Source organism: Sphaeramia orbicularis, chromosome 3 (assembly GCF_902148855.1).
Source record: "Sphaeramia orbicularis chromosome 3, fSphaOr1.1, whole genome shotgun sequence".
NCBI lineage: Eukaryota > Metazoa > Chordata > Actinopteri > Kurtiformes > Apogonidae > Sphaeramia > Sphaeramia orbicularis.
The window spans coordinates 60,300,420-60,314,689 of NC_043959.1; the positions used below are offsets into that span (position 1 = coordinate 60,300,420).

Below are 14,270 nucleotides of genomic sequence, written 5' to 3' on the forward strand. Positions count from 1 at the left end.
GATAGATAGATAGATACTTTATTCATCCCATAGGGAAATGTACAGGTTTCCGGCTATATCCATAAGTTAAAAACAAACAGTGGTAAAAACACAATAGTAAAAAGACTTTAAACTTTCCACAAGGAGTCAGTGCAAAGGAGGACTGGTGTGCTTAGAGTTATATAAATAAATAATAAATAAATGAATGAATAAATAAATAAATAAATACATTTATGTTCTGGATTCAGGCGATGTTTACCTCCTAGATTTTGTGACATCAGCTAAAAAAGCCATAACAAATGTTGACTGCAGAAAGAAAACACCCACAATGGAACTTCTCATTTCAGCTGTAGAAAACATGAGACTCATGGAACACTGACTGTCACCCTGCGGCTCCAGGAGGAGGAGCTGGGAAAAAGGAGAAAATGGACCAACTTTACAAACTGTGACAGTACTAATTAAAAAAAGGCTGAAGTTGTATGCATGTTTATATTATAACTGTCATCCCAGACCTCACTGTCTTGTTCTTTTTCTGTAAAAAACTAAATGCTTATAAATAAAAAGTGTCAAAAACAAAACAAAAAAAATGATTTGGTGTTGTTTGTTTTAGTTTGTGAAGATTCTCGTCAAGGTCTGGGGAAACCTGTATAAAAGCAGTCTACAGCCCATATGCACACTACAGAAAAGAGCAATAAGGACAATAAACAAAGCAGGACACAGAGAACACACAAACCAAATCACACACATTGAAATTCATGGATTTGATAAATTTAAAACAGCGCAGATAATGTACCAAGCAAGAAATAATCTACTGCTAAAAATATCCGGGGAATGTTCACTGAAAGAGAAGGAGGCTCCAGTCTAAGGCACAGGTGTCAAACATGCGGCCCGGGGGCCAAAACCGGCCCGCCAAAGGTTCTAATCCGGCCCTGCAGGATGAATTTACAACGTGCAAAATGCAAAAATTACCCTGAAGATGTAAACAGTCAAGGGCATCAAACTAAAAAATAACAGCATAATAACCTAGAAATAATGACTCCAAATGTTCTTCTTGGTTTAATAATAAAAATAAAATAAAAATAATATGACATCATGCCTGTAAATAATGGCAACACCAATTTTTTCTCTTTGATTCACTGCAAAGAACATTAAATTCTGATATCCTTTAACAATAAAATGTCAATAACCTGAACAAATATGAACAACATGGAATGTCTAAAGAAAAATAAGTGTAATTTTACCAATATTCTGCCTGTTTTGTGTCTTTGGTAGATCTGATCTGTAATGCACATGTAGAAATCATAAGTTGAGGCAGAGTATTGATAAAATTATACTTGTTTTCTTCAGAAATTTCAGTTTTTTCCAGTTATTCTCATCTTTTTTGTTTTGGATAGAAATAGTTCCATCATCTAATGCTATTTTTTGCACTAAAAAATTTGGAGTTGTCATCATTTATAGGCTATTATGCTATTATTTGACTGGTCTGGCCCACTGCAGATCAAATTGGGCTGAATGTGGAACCTGAAAGAACATGAGTTTGACAGCCCTGATCTAAGGGGAGAGCTAAATTAAAAAAACAAAAACAAAGTAAGACCAACAATGAAAAGTATGTGCAGAACAAGCTGTGGAGTGACTGTGGAATAATCTAGAACAGGAGATAAAGGAAAGGACAAACATAAATGTATTTAAAAAGAGGTCTAAAGAATTGTTTCTAAAAAAAGTATATGGAACATGAAGGATTAAAATAGTATTGTCTCAAATACCAGTCGTGGTTTGTGGAATTAAGAGAGTAATTTGAATTTCAGAGATTTTCATGTGTGTGAGTGGATTAAAGTGAGGGCAGATGTGAAGTCTGGATGAATTAGGATTGTGGGTGTGAAATTATGGGATGGCCCTTATGATGCATTTAAGTTATCCATTCCTTTGTCGAAGTTAAAACAAACAAAAAAAAAAGTAGCTTAAGTTTAAAATTATTCAGAAATATTGAATTGAGATGGTAGATATGTTTACGTGTTTTTATTTTTTAAATTTTGTAAACACGCAGCAAGCAGTAAATCTCAAAAACCACAATTAATTTCAGTTAATGAACCACTGCCCCAGTTTCTTTCAACTTTAAACCACCTTGGTACCAAAAATCTCCAGTTATCTTGGACAAAAGGCTGCGTGTTCTAGAGATTCTTTGGACCAACGGTGGCTCTGGACTACTCCATTTAGGCTGCTTACCGGGGGGGGGGGGGGGGGGGGGGGGCACGTAATTTAAATAAACTCACCAGTTATGTGTGGGATGGACGGACCAAACCAGGAGAAAGGAAGAACTCACCAAAAAAGAAGGTTTGAGGTTTTAAAAAGTTAAAACAATAGCTTGATTTATTGCTTCAGGTAAAAATAAAAAAAAATTACAAAAAGGAAAAGTCAGTTAAACACACATTTCGTCACAGAGAGAAAAAGAAAAAGCAAAGCCAAAAAAAGAGTTTCCTTTATTATTTTTTATAGTCTTTAGTGACTCTGCAGACTCCCATTATTCAATGACCTCATCGGTCATAGGCTTATTATTGGTTAATGGTCATTACTGGGCAGAACATGTCACGCCACTTGAGCTAATTCTAAGAACAGCTCATGCTTTTGCATGTGCACAGCTCTTGCTTAACACCTGCACTGTTAGGCTAGCATGTCTGGACCACAAAAATCCCCTTAGTTGATAATCTGTTTTTTCTGCTCGACTCTCTTCACCACAACTACTTTCTAAAGCTGTAAAATTAGATCTTTCTCGTTGCAATTGACCTTTTCTCCAAGTTCAGCACAGGCAGATCTGAGTTCATCTAAACCACACACACATGAATCAAACCTGACACTGACCGTTCAGTACAAATAAGGATACAAAATAAAATACAGTTAAAAATTAAATCAGAATGTGACAGCTTGGATCTGCAAAAATAAAGATTCTTCAAGCAAAAGAACTCGTAACATTACATTTTTTCTTCTCCATTTTGGTTCATGATGTATGACCTATGATGTCCATCCGACATTTTAGAACTAGTCAAAGTGACACATTCAACTTCCATTTAATACGATCCGTACAACAATTTTTTTTAATTGTTATGGTGTGAATGCTCGATGCTGTACACATGTAAGTTGATGTAAGCGGTGTGTAAGTTGAAAAGGATAGGCAAAAAAATCAGCTTTTGCTTCTAGCCTGTTTTTTTCTTGGTTTTTATGTTTGTTACGATTGATGTACTGAGTACAATGACTGATGAAAAACTAAAAAAAAATTCATTCAGTCATTCATTCATTCATTCATTCAATATTTTAGCGGGAAAATAATAATGTCAGTTGTTTGGGTAAAAGGCTGAGATGTAACTTCAAAGCCCGGCCGTGTGTTTCATCATCTGCAAACATCAGTGGGTTTCCAGCTCGGATGATGCTAAATCAATAATGACTGGATATTTGCATTGGGTTCAGCCGCTCCTTTACATTTTCAGATATTTCACTTTGGTTGAATATTTTTCATTTTTTAAAAAGCCAGCTCTGGTGTGAAGCTGTGAACATTTGGCCTCCGGTGTTAAGAAGTTTTTCTTCCAAACTACAAGTGCATTTAAATGTTGAGGAGCGACTTGCCTTGCATTTTAAAATAACGGCCTGAGTGAAAGCGCAGTTTAACTCCACTGTCGGCCGCACACACGGGGGCTCATTTAAGACTGTTAATATTTCCAAGTCTAAAAGCAGGAAGGCTTTTCTCCATTAACATGTACAATAACATTTAGAAATGGGTAAACACTCAGGAAACAGATGAACACAGGATCTTTCAAGGGCAGGTCCTCTGGGTGTCTGCAGGCAGATTAGCAGTCATTGTGTTGTGACAGACTCCCTCCTTCTGTTCGCTCATGTTTCATGGCAGCCGCCGTCGCTCCCATCTCCAAAAATCCCAAAGCACCGAGCCTGGCGACCTGCGCTCTGCAACTCTCATTTCTATTACCACACTGACTTATGACCAGAAACTAGCCACGGAAGTTGATGCATAATTATTCTCCTTTTTTTTTTTTTTCTTCTTATCATCCTATTCTCTCACATTCTTTACTTCTGTATATGTGTTACATTAGGGTGGTCCAACAATCCTGGTAAAAAATACAGTTTCAGATAACCTCGATTAGAACCCTGCATTAGGTTTTGTCATTCAAAAGATGATTTAGGAAAAATTTGGAAGAAAAAAGAGATGTTTTAGAGGTTGCACAAGTTGTTGGAAGTTTCCTGGAAATGGACTAATGCCCCGTTTCCACTACGTAGTATCGGCTCAACTTGACTCGATTCGGCTCAGCCTTTTTGCGTTTCCATTACGAAGAAGGACCTGGAATCTGGTACCCGGTACTACTTTTTGGTATCACCTCTGCCGAGGTTCCAGGACTGGAGACCAGATACCAAAACGTGACGTGTACACACTGCAGACCACTCATTGGTCAGACAGTTTTCTCTGTGATCCGCCGTTTTACAAAAAACAGATGTGGAAGTTGACAGTAAATATGTTGGTACATTAATCCACATGAGAACAGCCCAAAATTACACCATGGTCGGTCCAGGAGATTCAGTCTTTGGTGGCCAACGTAAAAATTCAGACGAGACAACACGCAATGAGCGAGTTTTCAGCAACTCTCTGAGCAGACAACACGGAAGTAACGCGCTGCATCCAGGTACTGTAAAGTCAGTAGTATCTTGTAATGGAAACGCTCTCCAGGAATACTGAGCCGAGTCGAGCTGGTTCCACATAGTGGAAACGTGGTATTATTGTTCATTTTCAGCAGAGAGCTGTAGAGAGAGAGAGCAGTACTATCAAAACCAAGGTCTGAGTGATTCAGCTAGAAATATATGGGATGAAGTAACTCCGCCCACATCTGTGGTACTGGAGTGTAGAACTGGTTGTGGTCCATTCTGTGACTCCAGTGTGACACCAGAGCAGAAGCAGCTGATGGTGGACAACTGATGTTAAATGCAGGTTCTCTGGGTTCCACTAAAGCGTTGGGATGTCCTTAATCCATCAGATTGTGAAGGGAAGCAGATCAGGGCTTTTGTCTCCACCAGCACCATGCGTTGTTTGAACCTTTGGATCTGCCACAAACATTCTGAACAGTTCCTCCAGTAGACTGGGCTGATGATGCAGACTTTCAGAAGGAGGAGAAAACTGGGCATTCCACTAAAGTTGTCAATGATGTCACTGACAGAGGGGCGGAGCTTATTCCAGACTTCAGCTGTAGCCGAACAACAAATGCAGATCACAAACAGTACTGGCAACAAGTTGTCAAAGAACTGGGCACTAAAGACCAGATTGTACGCAGACTCACTGAACCTGTGGTGGTAAAAGCAGGTCAACTGGTCTAGGATTAGCAGTTAGCTTGGTACCAGCTGCAGGTGAAAATCTTTAACAACCATGATTGTTGGACCACCCTAATCTGTAATGTTTCCAGTTAAACTGTAGCTTGTTCTCTATGACCTGTGGTTGGAACCTTTTTTTTTTTTTTTTTTACATTTTTCTGTGCTGTGTTGTGTTCTTGCTGCATGTTTCACCACCTGATCCAACTGAGGAGGCGTCTTCCCGTGACCACAACCTTGACCTTTTTCCCCAATCGTATCCAAACCCTATCAATGACAGTGTCTACATATCTATCACCTCCTACCTGAGTTGAAAAATAACGCTTCAGACTTTCCTCCTTATCAAAATGTGGCACCCTGACCAAACATTTACGAATTATGAACGAGAATGTGTGGATGAAATTACCTATGAGAGACGTTTTCTGGCAGAAATGCTTTCGTTCTTCTGAAAAAGGGGTATTATAACCCAATTTACTACCTGTTCCAAAACCTAAACACGCTGCAACTAAAAACTTTAAATAATAATGAAGGAAAAAAAAAAAAAAGTCATAGTCTTACAAAATGCCAACACCAGCATTTGCATCCTGACTCCCATCGGTATTAGCAACTGAACTATAAATGTAATTCCTGAGAGGTAGGGTTGGTGAATTTAATGCTTTGATATCAATTTTTATACTTTACTTGCCAAAGAATATGCATGATAATATAATTTGCATATAATATTGATAGTGATTTGATTTAGGTGAGGTCGTGGTGCTGAATAAAGATAATGTAAGTGTCACTTTTCTGCAGAGTAGAATCCAGGTGAACAGTGGTTCATTAGGTATGCAGCGCTCCTCTGCTGGGACACTGGCTGCTGTCCATCATTTCCATCTCCTGGCTCATCCTGCTTTTATGGTGACGCTCTCTGCAGGTACTGCACGTCCTGCATTTAATCATTTTACTTGCTAATCAAACAGCAGCGGTTAGTATGAATCAGAGCAGAAAAAAAAAAAAAAGATCACAATCAGTAATGCTTTGCATCGCTGTAAAAGCTCAGAATTCATCATTCATTCAAACAATGTGACAGACAGACAGACAGACAGACAGACAGACAGACAGTGGTTTTAAGAAGAGATGGAACCATATGAACATTTAATGTCATGGTTACTGAGACCAAAACCATCACAGTTATCATTATTATCATGGGATTGTTGAAGTTGTGCTCAAAATGTGCAAAAAGTACAAATACACAACCTGAAATTATTTAACCTTAGTTTAACATTAGTGTGTTTTTAGTGTATTTGTGTGTGTTTGTGTGTGTTTTTGGTGTACATTAGTGTGTTTTTGCTGTATTTGTGTGTTTTTTTTAGTGTACATTAGTGTGTTTTTAGTGTATTTGTGTATTTTAATTTATTTGTGTGTTTTTAGTGTATTTGTGTGTGTTTTTGGTGTACATTAGTGTGTTTTGGTGTATTTGTGTGTTTTTTTTTAGTGTATTAGAAAAACTTGAGCAAAGATGCTTAACGAACCTTTTCACAGACTTTAAAAGTGAATATTGGTTCCAAATATTAGGATAGAAAATTAAAATTGTAATAAATTCAAACTATACTCAGATATTTGACATAAAAGCAGATCTTTACACAGGTGTTTTCTCCGGAAAAGTGCGGTAATCAAACACAGTTATCATGATAATTAGAATTTAAACAGTAATAGTAACCATCTGCAATTTTACTGCAGTTCATCGTTATACCGGTAATCGTTCCATCCCTAGTTTCAAGTGATACTGGTCATACTAACAACTTTAACTGTGCTTTGTGTATTACTTATAAGTAAAGAAAGGCACAAATACTGTAAAACTCTATAAATGCACCACACTGGACCTTAGATTTTTTGTTTCTCTTATTTTATCTTGCAGTATTATTATTATATTATTATTATTGTTAATGTTACTTTTTGACTGTGTATTTAAGCAGGTCATATCAGTGTGGATCACATTGTTTCTATGCTTGTAAGTGGATACTGTTGTGTGTGTTTGGTTTGGGAGGACCCCAGGAAGAGCAGCTGATGTCCTGCAGCAGCTGAAGGGGATCCTAATAAATAAAGTATTCTGTGAACTACTGGCGGGGGCAGAACCTATGGCAGGGCTGTCAAACTCATTTAGGTTCAGGTCCATATTCAGCCCAATTTGATCTGCAGCGGGCCAGACCAGTAAAATAATAAATAATGACTTAAAGCTCTACCTACCGATGTGGCATTTCTCACAGCGCTTAGTAAAAGTTTGAACATGAACAACCCGCCTCCCTCTAAAGCCCCGCCCCTTCCTCTGCCTGAGCTCTGAAGGCGTCCATACACTGTGTGATTATTTCGATCGTTGCACGCAGCTCCATCTCAAAACTGTGCGAATCAGTCGTACAGTCAGCTCACGATTCCTGTTCTCACACTGTACGGACCGACGCTCGTATGCGACCTGACTGCTCACACTGTAGGACCATACACCACAGGACGCATGACATGTTTGAGTGTTGTATCCGGAAATACAACGTTAAAATACCAAGGAATCCGTAAAAGTGCATAGACGATTGTGCATTGGCGTGAGTCACGAAATGGTAGTGCTAAACAAAAACCAACGAGCTGCTTTGGTAATATGTACCATTATCTGTGAGGAATCAAAAAAGAAGAAAAGACAACGATGTGTTTGGTGCAGGCATTGGTTGTCCAGACGTGGACAGTATGGGCTGTCATCCAGGAACTAGAGGTAAACTGCAACAGCTAAACTGCACTAGGACAACAGACAGCTACTGTTAGCTTGTATGCTACTGTACGCGTCTGTGTTCGCGCATGCACAGTGTGAGAATTTGAGGCACATTGGTTCGTGGCACTGCTTTGACAGTACGATACATTACGAGGAGTGAGCAGGATTTCAAACAGCTCCGTTTTCCTTGCGAACACACGATTGCGTCGTGAGGTGGTGGTGAGGTGCTAATCGCTTCTCTTTACCCCATGTACACTGCACCAAGCACGACACACGATTAGAGGCACATCGGGCCCGATCCCAGAAAGAGTCGCACGAGTGAGAAATCGTCTCTAAACTCGCACAGTGTAAGGCCGCCTTGAGGCTCCTCCTCCTCTCTCCTCCTCTCATCTGATGCGCGATGGAAACGGAGGAGGAAGCAGAGGCGGAGGTCCGGTCTGTTTTGGCGTGTCCGCGGACCCTCCCTCAGTAATCAGATGCATCATCCACCTGCCGCGGCTCCTGTTCCATCAGTAGACCTGGTCTGTCTGCAGTACTGGGTCAGGGTCTTCACTGCAGTGCCCAGGGGATGGGCGCACGCACTGTGAACGCGTGGCCTCCGCGAGTTTTCCGTGGACATTTGAGGTTTCATAGTCCATACATTTATCATCCTACATCATCTTACATGTGTGACACCATGTACATGTACCTGTATGAGTCCCACCGTCAGAAAAGCTGAGCTTTATGCAGACCTGTTCAGTCCAGTACAGCTGACTTCTGGACTTTTATCTCCATCCTTCATTCATCAGACTCCTGTTTGTTCCCCTCAGTTGTCGTTTCTGTTCATAAATCTGTTTAATCCCTTCCACATGTGCATGTCAGTTCTATCCAAACACATCCTAGACAGTAGACTGTGGTCAGTGGTCAGTAGACTGTGGTCAGTGGACAGTAGACTGTGGTCAGTGACAGGAGAAGCAGCGACAGTGAAGCGTCAGATTCAGAGGGACACATATCGGATGTGAGACAGTGATAATGGATCAGATGCTGGACGGCCGTAATGGATGATTGACAGGAGGCTCAGTCAGGTTCGGCCAATTATTTTATTCGGACCGACTAAAATGATTGGTCAGACTTTTATTAGAAATATATGAGAATTAAACATTTTTGAGTTTCAATACCTGGTGGATTTCTTTTACATTTTAGTTTGACACACACTTATTAGGAGCATTTTAAGATGACAAAAGAAAAGTGTAAAAATGCCACATCATACAGTATAGCTTTAATAACCTATAAATAATGACAAATCCAAGTTTTTCTTTTTGTTTTAGTACAACAAAAAAGACAAATTATGAAAATATTTACATTTTACAAAAAAAGATGTGAATAACCTGAAAAAACTGAAATTTCATTAGAAAAATTAGTGCAATTTTAACACTATTCTGCCTGGACTTATTATTTATACATGCACATTTACACACAGTGTTACATAAACATTTAGGAACAGGCAGATATTGTTAAACTCTCACATTTCAGGTTGTTCATCTTTGTTTTTATTATGTATTTATTTGCATTTTATTGTGAAAAAATAGTTTTGTAAATGTAAATATTTTCACAGGGTAATGTTATTTTTTCACTTAAATTTTTTCCACATAATTTTTCCCAAAGAACATTTGTCGTCATTATTTCTGGTTTATTGTGTTGTTCTTTTGACTGTAGATCCCATTGGTCTGAATGTGGAACCTGAACCAAAAGCATTTGTTCAACCTGGACTGTTCAGGTTCAGTTTTGCACTTTCATCCTGCAGGGCCGGAGTGGACCTTTTGGTGGGCCGGTTTTGGCCCCCGGGACGCATGTTTGACACCTGTGACCTATGGGGAGCAGCTATTACCGGCAAGAAGTGACGTACCTTTGTTGACTCTGGGGATGAGTGTGACTAAACGAACAACAGGCAGTGAACGAGACTGAGTGGAAAGCATGTGTTCAAGAAGCACATTATGACTAACGGTTTAGCGGAACTGGGTGTAAATGGTTACCGATTCAGTCTGATAATGTGTCATCTTAGACCGGTGTCTGCTGCACGGGGTTAGTGACCAGTCCACCACAGTTCAGGGAATCGGACAAACTAATGCGTCTGCACCACTGCCGGTGTCCTGTCGAGTCACCCTACCTGTCCAGCTGAGCTACGTAGTGCTACTGAGCATGTGCGTGCCCCTCAGCATTTTCACAGTTTAAATGCCCAGCGATTTGTGCTCCCCCAGGCAGAAGTGAGTCATATTTTGTACGTCTATTTCTTTAATAGTGCCTTTTGAGCAGTAAGCATGGAAGCAATTATGTGCACGAAAGATAGACGTAGAATATTGACGTTAGATGATAATAGCGTAAGGAAGTTCTCATTGTATGATATAGCGTTAAGTGTGTGGGTCAGGTGGGTGTTAATGGCGTTTAGATTTGTTTAAGTTAGTTCAACAGACGGCAATAATGATAGCCTACCATTAAACTGACTACATCTATGTTAACACTTCTTGTAAGCAATTACATGTGCACGAAGGATAGACGTAGAATATTGAAGTGAGATGATAATAACATAAATTATGGTGTTTCTATAGTAGGAGCTTTATTTAATAGAAGTTATAAGCCTGTCGAAATGAGCTTCTTCTACCCATATTCAGATGAATAAATAAATACTGGTGTTTTTCTACAGTCGAAGCATTATTTCATTTTCAAATAGGCGTGTCAAAACGTAAGAGCATGTTTTGACGGGGTAGCGTCAATCGATAGACGTTGCTGGATAGAAGCTCCTGGTAGCTTACTTCGACGGAGCAGCTCAACTGGACAGAACACCGGTGCTAGACAAGCCCATGAAGGAGGCGACATGTCTGTGACCACGTCTGAGTGACAGAGCACTGACTTAGTACTGTAGAGGGGAACACACCTCACCCGCCTCACCCCAGTGTCACACTGGTGTATGAATGCATGTCAGTGTTGGGTGGTGGTTGACGGGGCTGTTTGGCGCAGATTGGCCGCTACGCTTCCGTCAGTCTGGTGTAGTGGTCCCTGGAGAAGTGGGTATAGTCCCCATTTTTGCCTTTTTTTTTTTTTTAAGTCATCAAGAAAAATCTTGTTTTAGAAACAGTGATATGTCAGATTACTCTATTTAATTTGACCAAAAATCTGTCAGTAGTATTTACTCAGTGTTATAAAATGATCATGACTTGATCAGGAGCAGTTTGTACACGGTGGGGAAGCAAAATGTACAATATTTTCAGGCAGGGATTGAAAGACAGTGTATGACCAATTAGTTTACTGAAAGTCATGAGAATTTATTTGCCACAAGAAAATGTCCATAATAGAAAATGTTTTTATTCTGTGTCCTCCTTCTTTCTCAATAACTGCCTTCACACGCTTCCTGAAACTTGTGCAAGTGTTCCTCAAATATTGGGGTGACAACTTCTCCCATTCTTCTTTAATAGTATCTTCCAGACTTTCTGGTAATAGTTTTGCTCATAGTCATTCTCTTCTTTCCATTATAAACAGTCTTTATGGACACTCCAACTATTTTTGAAATCTCCTTTGGTGTGACGAGTGCATTCAGCAAATCACACACTCTGACGTTTGCTTTCCTGATTACTCATATGGGCAAAAGTTTCTGAAAAGGTATGGATAATAGTGTTAGGTATGATTATGACATCAGTATATGTTTGGTTTCAAAACCACTGACGTAGTGCCTGCTGAGAAAAAACAACTAAATGTTCAGTGTACATTTGGCTTCCCCACCCTGTAGGTTTGACTGGAAACACAAGCAGCTGCAGGAATGGAAATGGATTCGGCATGAGGTAAACATAGGATAACATTAGCCTTTCACAACATTAGCCTTTCATAACATTAACCTTTCACAAATTTAGCCTTTCATAACGTTAGCCTTTCATAACGTTAGCCTTTCATGACATTAGCCTTTCATAACATTAGCCTTTCATAATGTTAGCCTTTCATAATGTTAGCCTTTCATAACGTTAGCCTTTCACAAATTTAGCCTTTCATAACGTTAGCCTTTCATAACATTAGCCTTTCATAATGTTAGCCTTTCATAACATTAGCCTACTCACACAGTTTAAATATTGGTGACATAATCTTCTTCTCTAAATGTTCACTCATATGTCCAGTAGTTTAAAACAGTGACTCATTCTGAAACCACCTTTAAACTGACCTCAGAATTCGGTATTCCATCAAAGTAGGTTCTCTAAATATGTGTTACTCATTTGAATACATTTATTCTGCCTTTCTCATTCGCATTTCCAATAGTTGCACATCTTTCAATGAGACGTGCAGTGACCTGTCAATCAACTGGGGTGGAACTGGTACTTGAGGAGGTGTTCAATCAGGTTCCAGAGGTGGACTGCACTAGTTAGCATATTTTCCTCTGCATGACCCGCCCTACTCTGCCTCTGATTGGCTCATCAGTCCTCATGCCTAAAGTTAACCAATCTAATCAGTGAAGGCAGCGAGTACTGGCCAATTAGAGGCAGAGTGGGGCGGGTCATGGCTTCAGCATCCTTTGGCTCAGATACGACTGTATGGTGCACATCAGGGGTGACTTAGAAGTGGGTACACAATAATGACTGAAAAAAAAGTTAGTATACCGCTGTAGACCCTGGACCACAGCTGTGCAGTCTGGCCCAGGACAGCTGTGGCTACAGGTGTAGTTTACCACCACCAGAGGGAGGATGTGAGGGAATGAATCATGGATCACTAATGGAAGCACTTTGGGTACCTTGAAAAGTGCTATAGAAGTCTGATCCATTATCACCCCGCCCCCTGAAGGGAAGGTGGGGGGGTGTTCTGATTCGGTTTATTTATTTCTTTGTTTCTTTGTTAACACTCTAGCAGCAAAACTGTTGGTTGAATTCAGACCAAATTCAGTTTATAGATTGTTGGTGACCCACAATAGATCTCATTACATTTTGGGAACAGTAGGTCAAAATTACATTTTTTTAATACATTTTAAAGTATTCCTATTTACTTATAATGGGCAAAATATTTACGAGGGGTGGGGTTTGTTGTGCCTGGCACCACTTCTTCTTCTTCTTTTCATTATTATATTATTATTATTATTATTATTTTATTATTTACTGTTATTATTTATTATTATTATTATATTATGTTATTATTATTATTGTTATTATTATTATTGTTATTATATTATTATTATTATTATTTTACTACACTGGTGTACAAGGAAAATGCTTCCAGAATAAAAGTAATGACATTTTACCACATGAGAGTCACTGATAAAGAAAAATCAAGTCAAAAATGCTGGTTGGCTGAACTTTCCAAGATACAGCCTTGGGTCAAAATGTGAAATTCAAGAATTAACAAGAGAATGGGTTTGACTCAAAAGGAATATTTGTCTCAGAGCTACAAGATCTACTTCAAAACACTGTCTGCACATTAGAATACATTCACTTTACAGGTTCTGTTTAGTGGAAGATTTATAAAACTATTATATAAATGTACAAACCAAATATATGTGGAATAACACTTAATCATATACCTTGAAAACATCAGCAAACTGGCACTTTTGTCATTTATTTTCCATTTAATCTTATTAAAATACGTAACATTTAGCACATTTAATGTCTGAAGCAAATCATTTCTAAAAAATTGTAGACCAGTGTTATTACTCATGCATATTTGACAATGGGTTATAATGTCAGTTACCTGACAGAGCCGCTACTGTTATAAAGGATCTTCTGAAATACCCAGTAATGAAGCTTCACTACAGTTACCCTCTAAACGCTGTGTTGTGCTGTTTTGGCGACAGGACAAACTTTTTTTCTCTCTGCCAGTTCAGTGGTACAGTACATCTTGTTAGTGGTACAAGTCAATTCAGGCACAAATTACAAAATTAAGACGCCAATTCCTTTGAAAATTAGTCACTTTGAGACACACCTAGGTTTTGTGTCTTCATGTTCCTGTTTTGGTAACGAGGTGAACAAAAGTACACGTATCTAACTTGAAAAGATTTATTCAGCTGCATGTGGGAGACAGTCAACATCCTGCCCTACAGGACTCAAAGCTATCAATTACTCTGGGGATAGGCCTAAGATAATGACTACACCTATTATAGTACGTACAGCTAATAGGGTGTAAAATTACAACACGGTGCAATGATCGACTGGTTTGTTAAACTGTCAAATAAACATGAACAGATGTATAAACTGTT

General features: G+C 39.1%; 1 long non-coding RNA gene across 1 annotated transcript in view; it reads left to right on the plus strand.

Annotated features, from left to right (window-relative positions):
* Window positions 1-2,549: 2,549 nt before the first annotated feature.
* The window catches only part of LOC115417163 (uncharacterized), a 17,840-nt gene continuing 6,119 nt past the window's right edge, over window positions 2,550-14,270 (plus strand). Inside the window, exons 1-3 of the long non-coding RNA XR_003935092.1 lie at window positions 2,550-2,561; window positions 10,457-10,466; window positions 11,089-11,092. This is a non-coding gene — a long non-coding RNA (uncharacterized LOC115417163). The remainder of the gene's footprint in view (window positions 2,562-10,456; window positions 10,467-11,088; window positions 11,093-14,270) is intronic.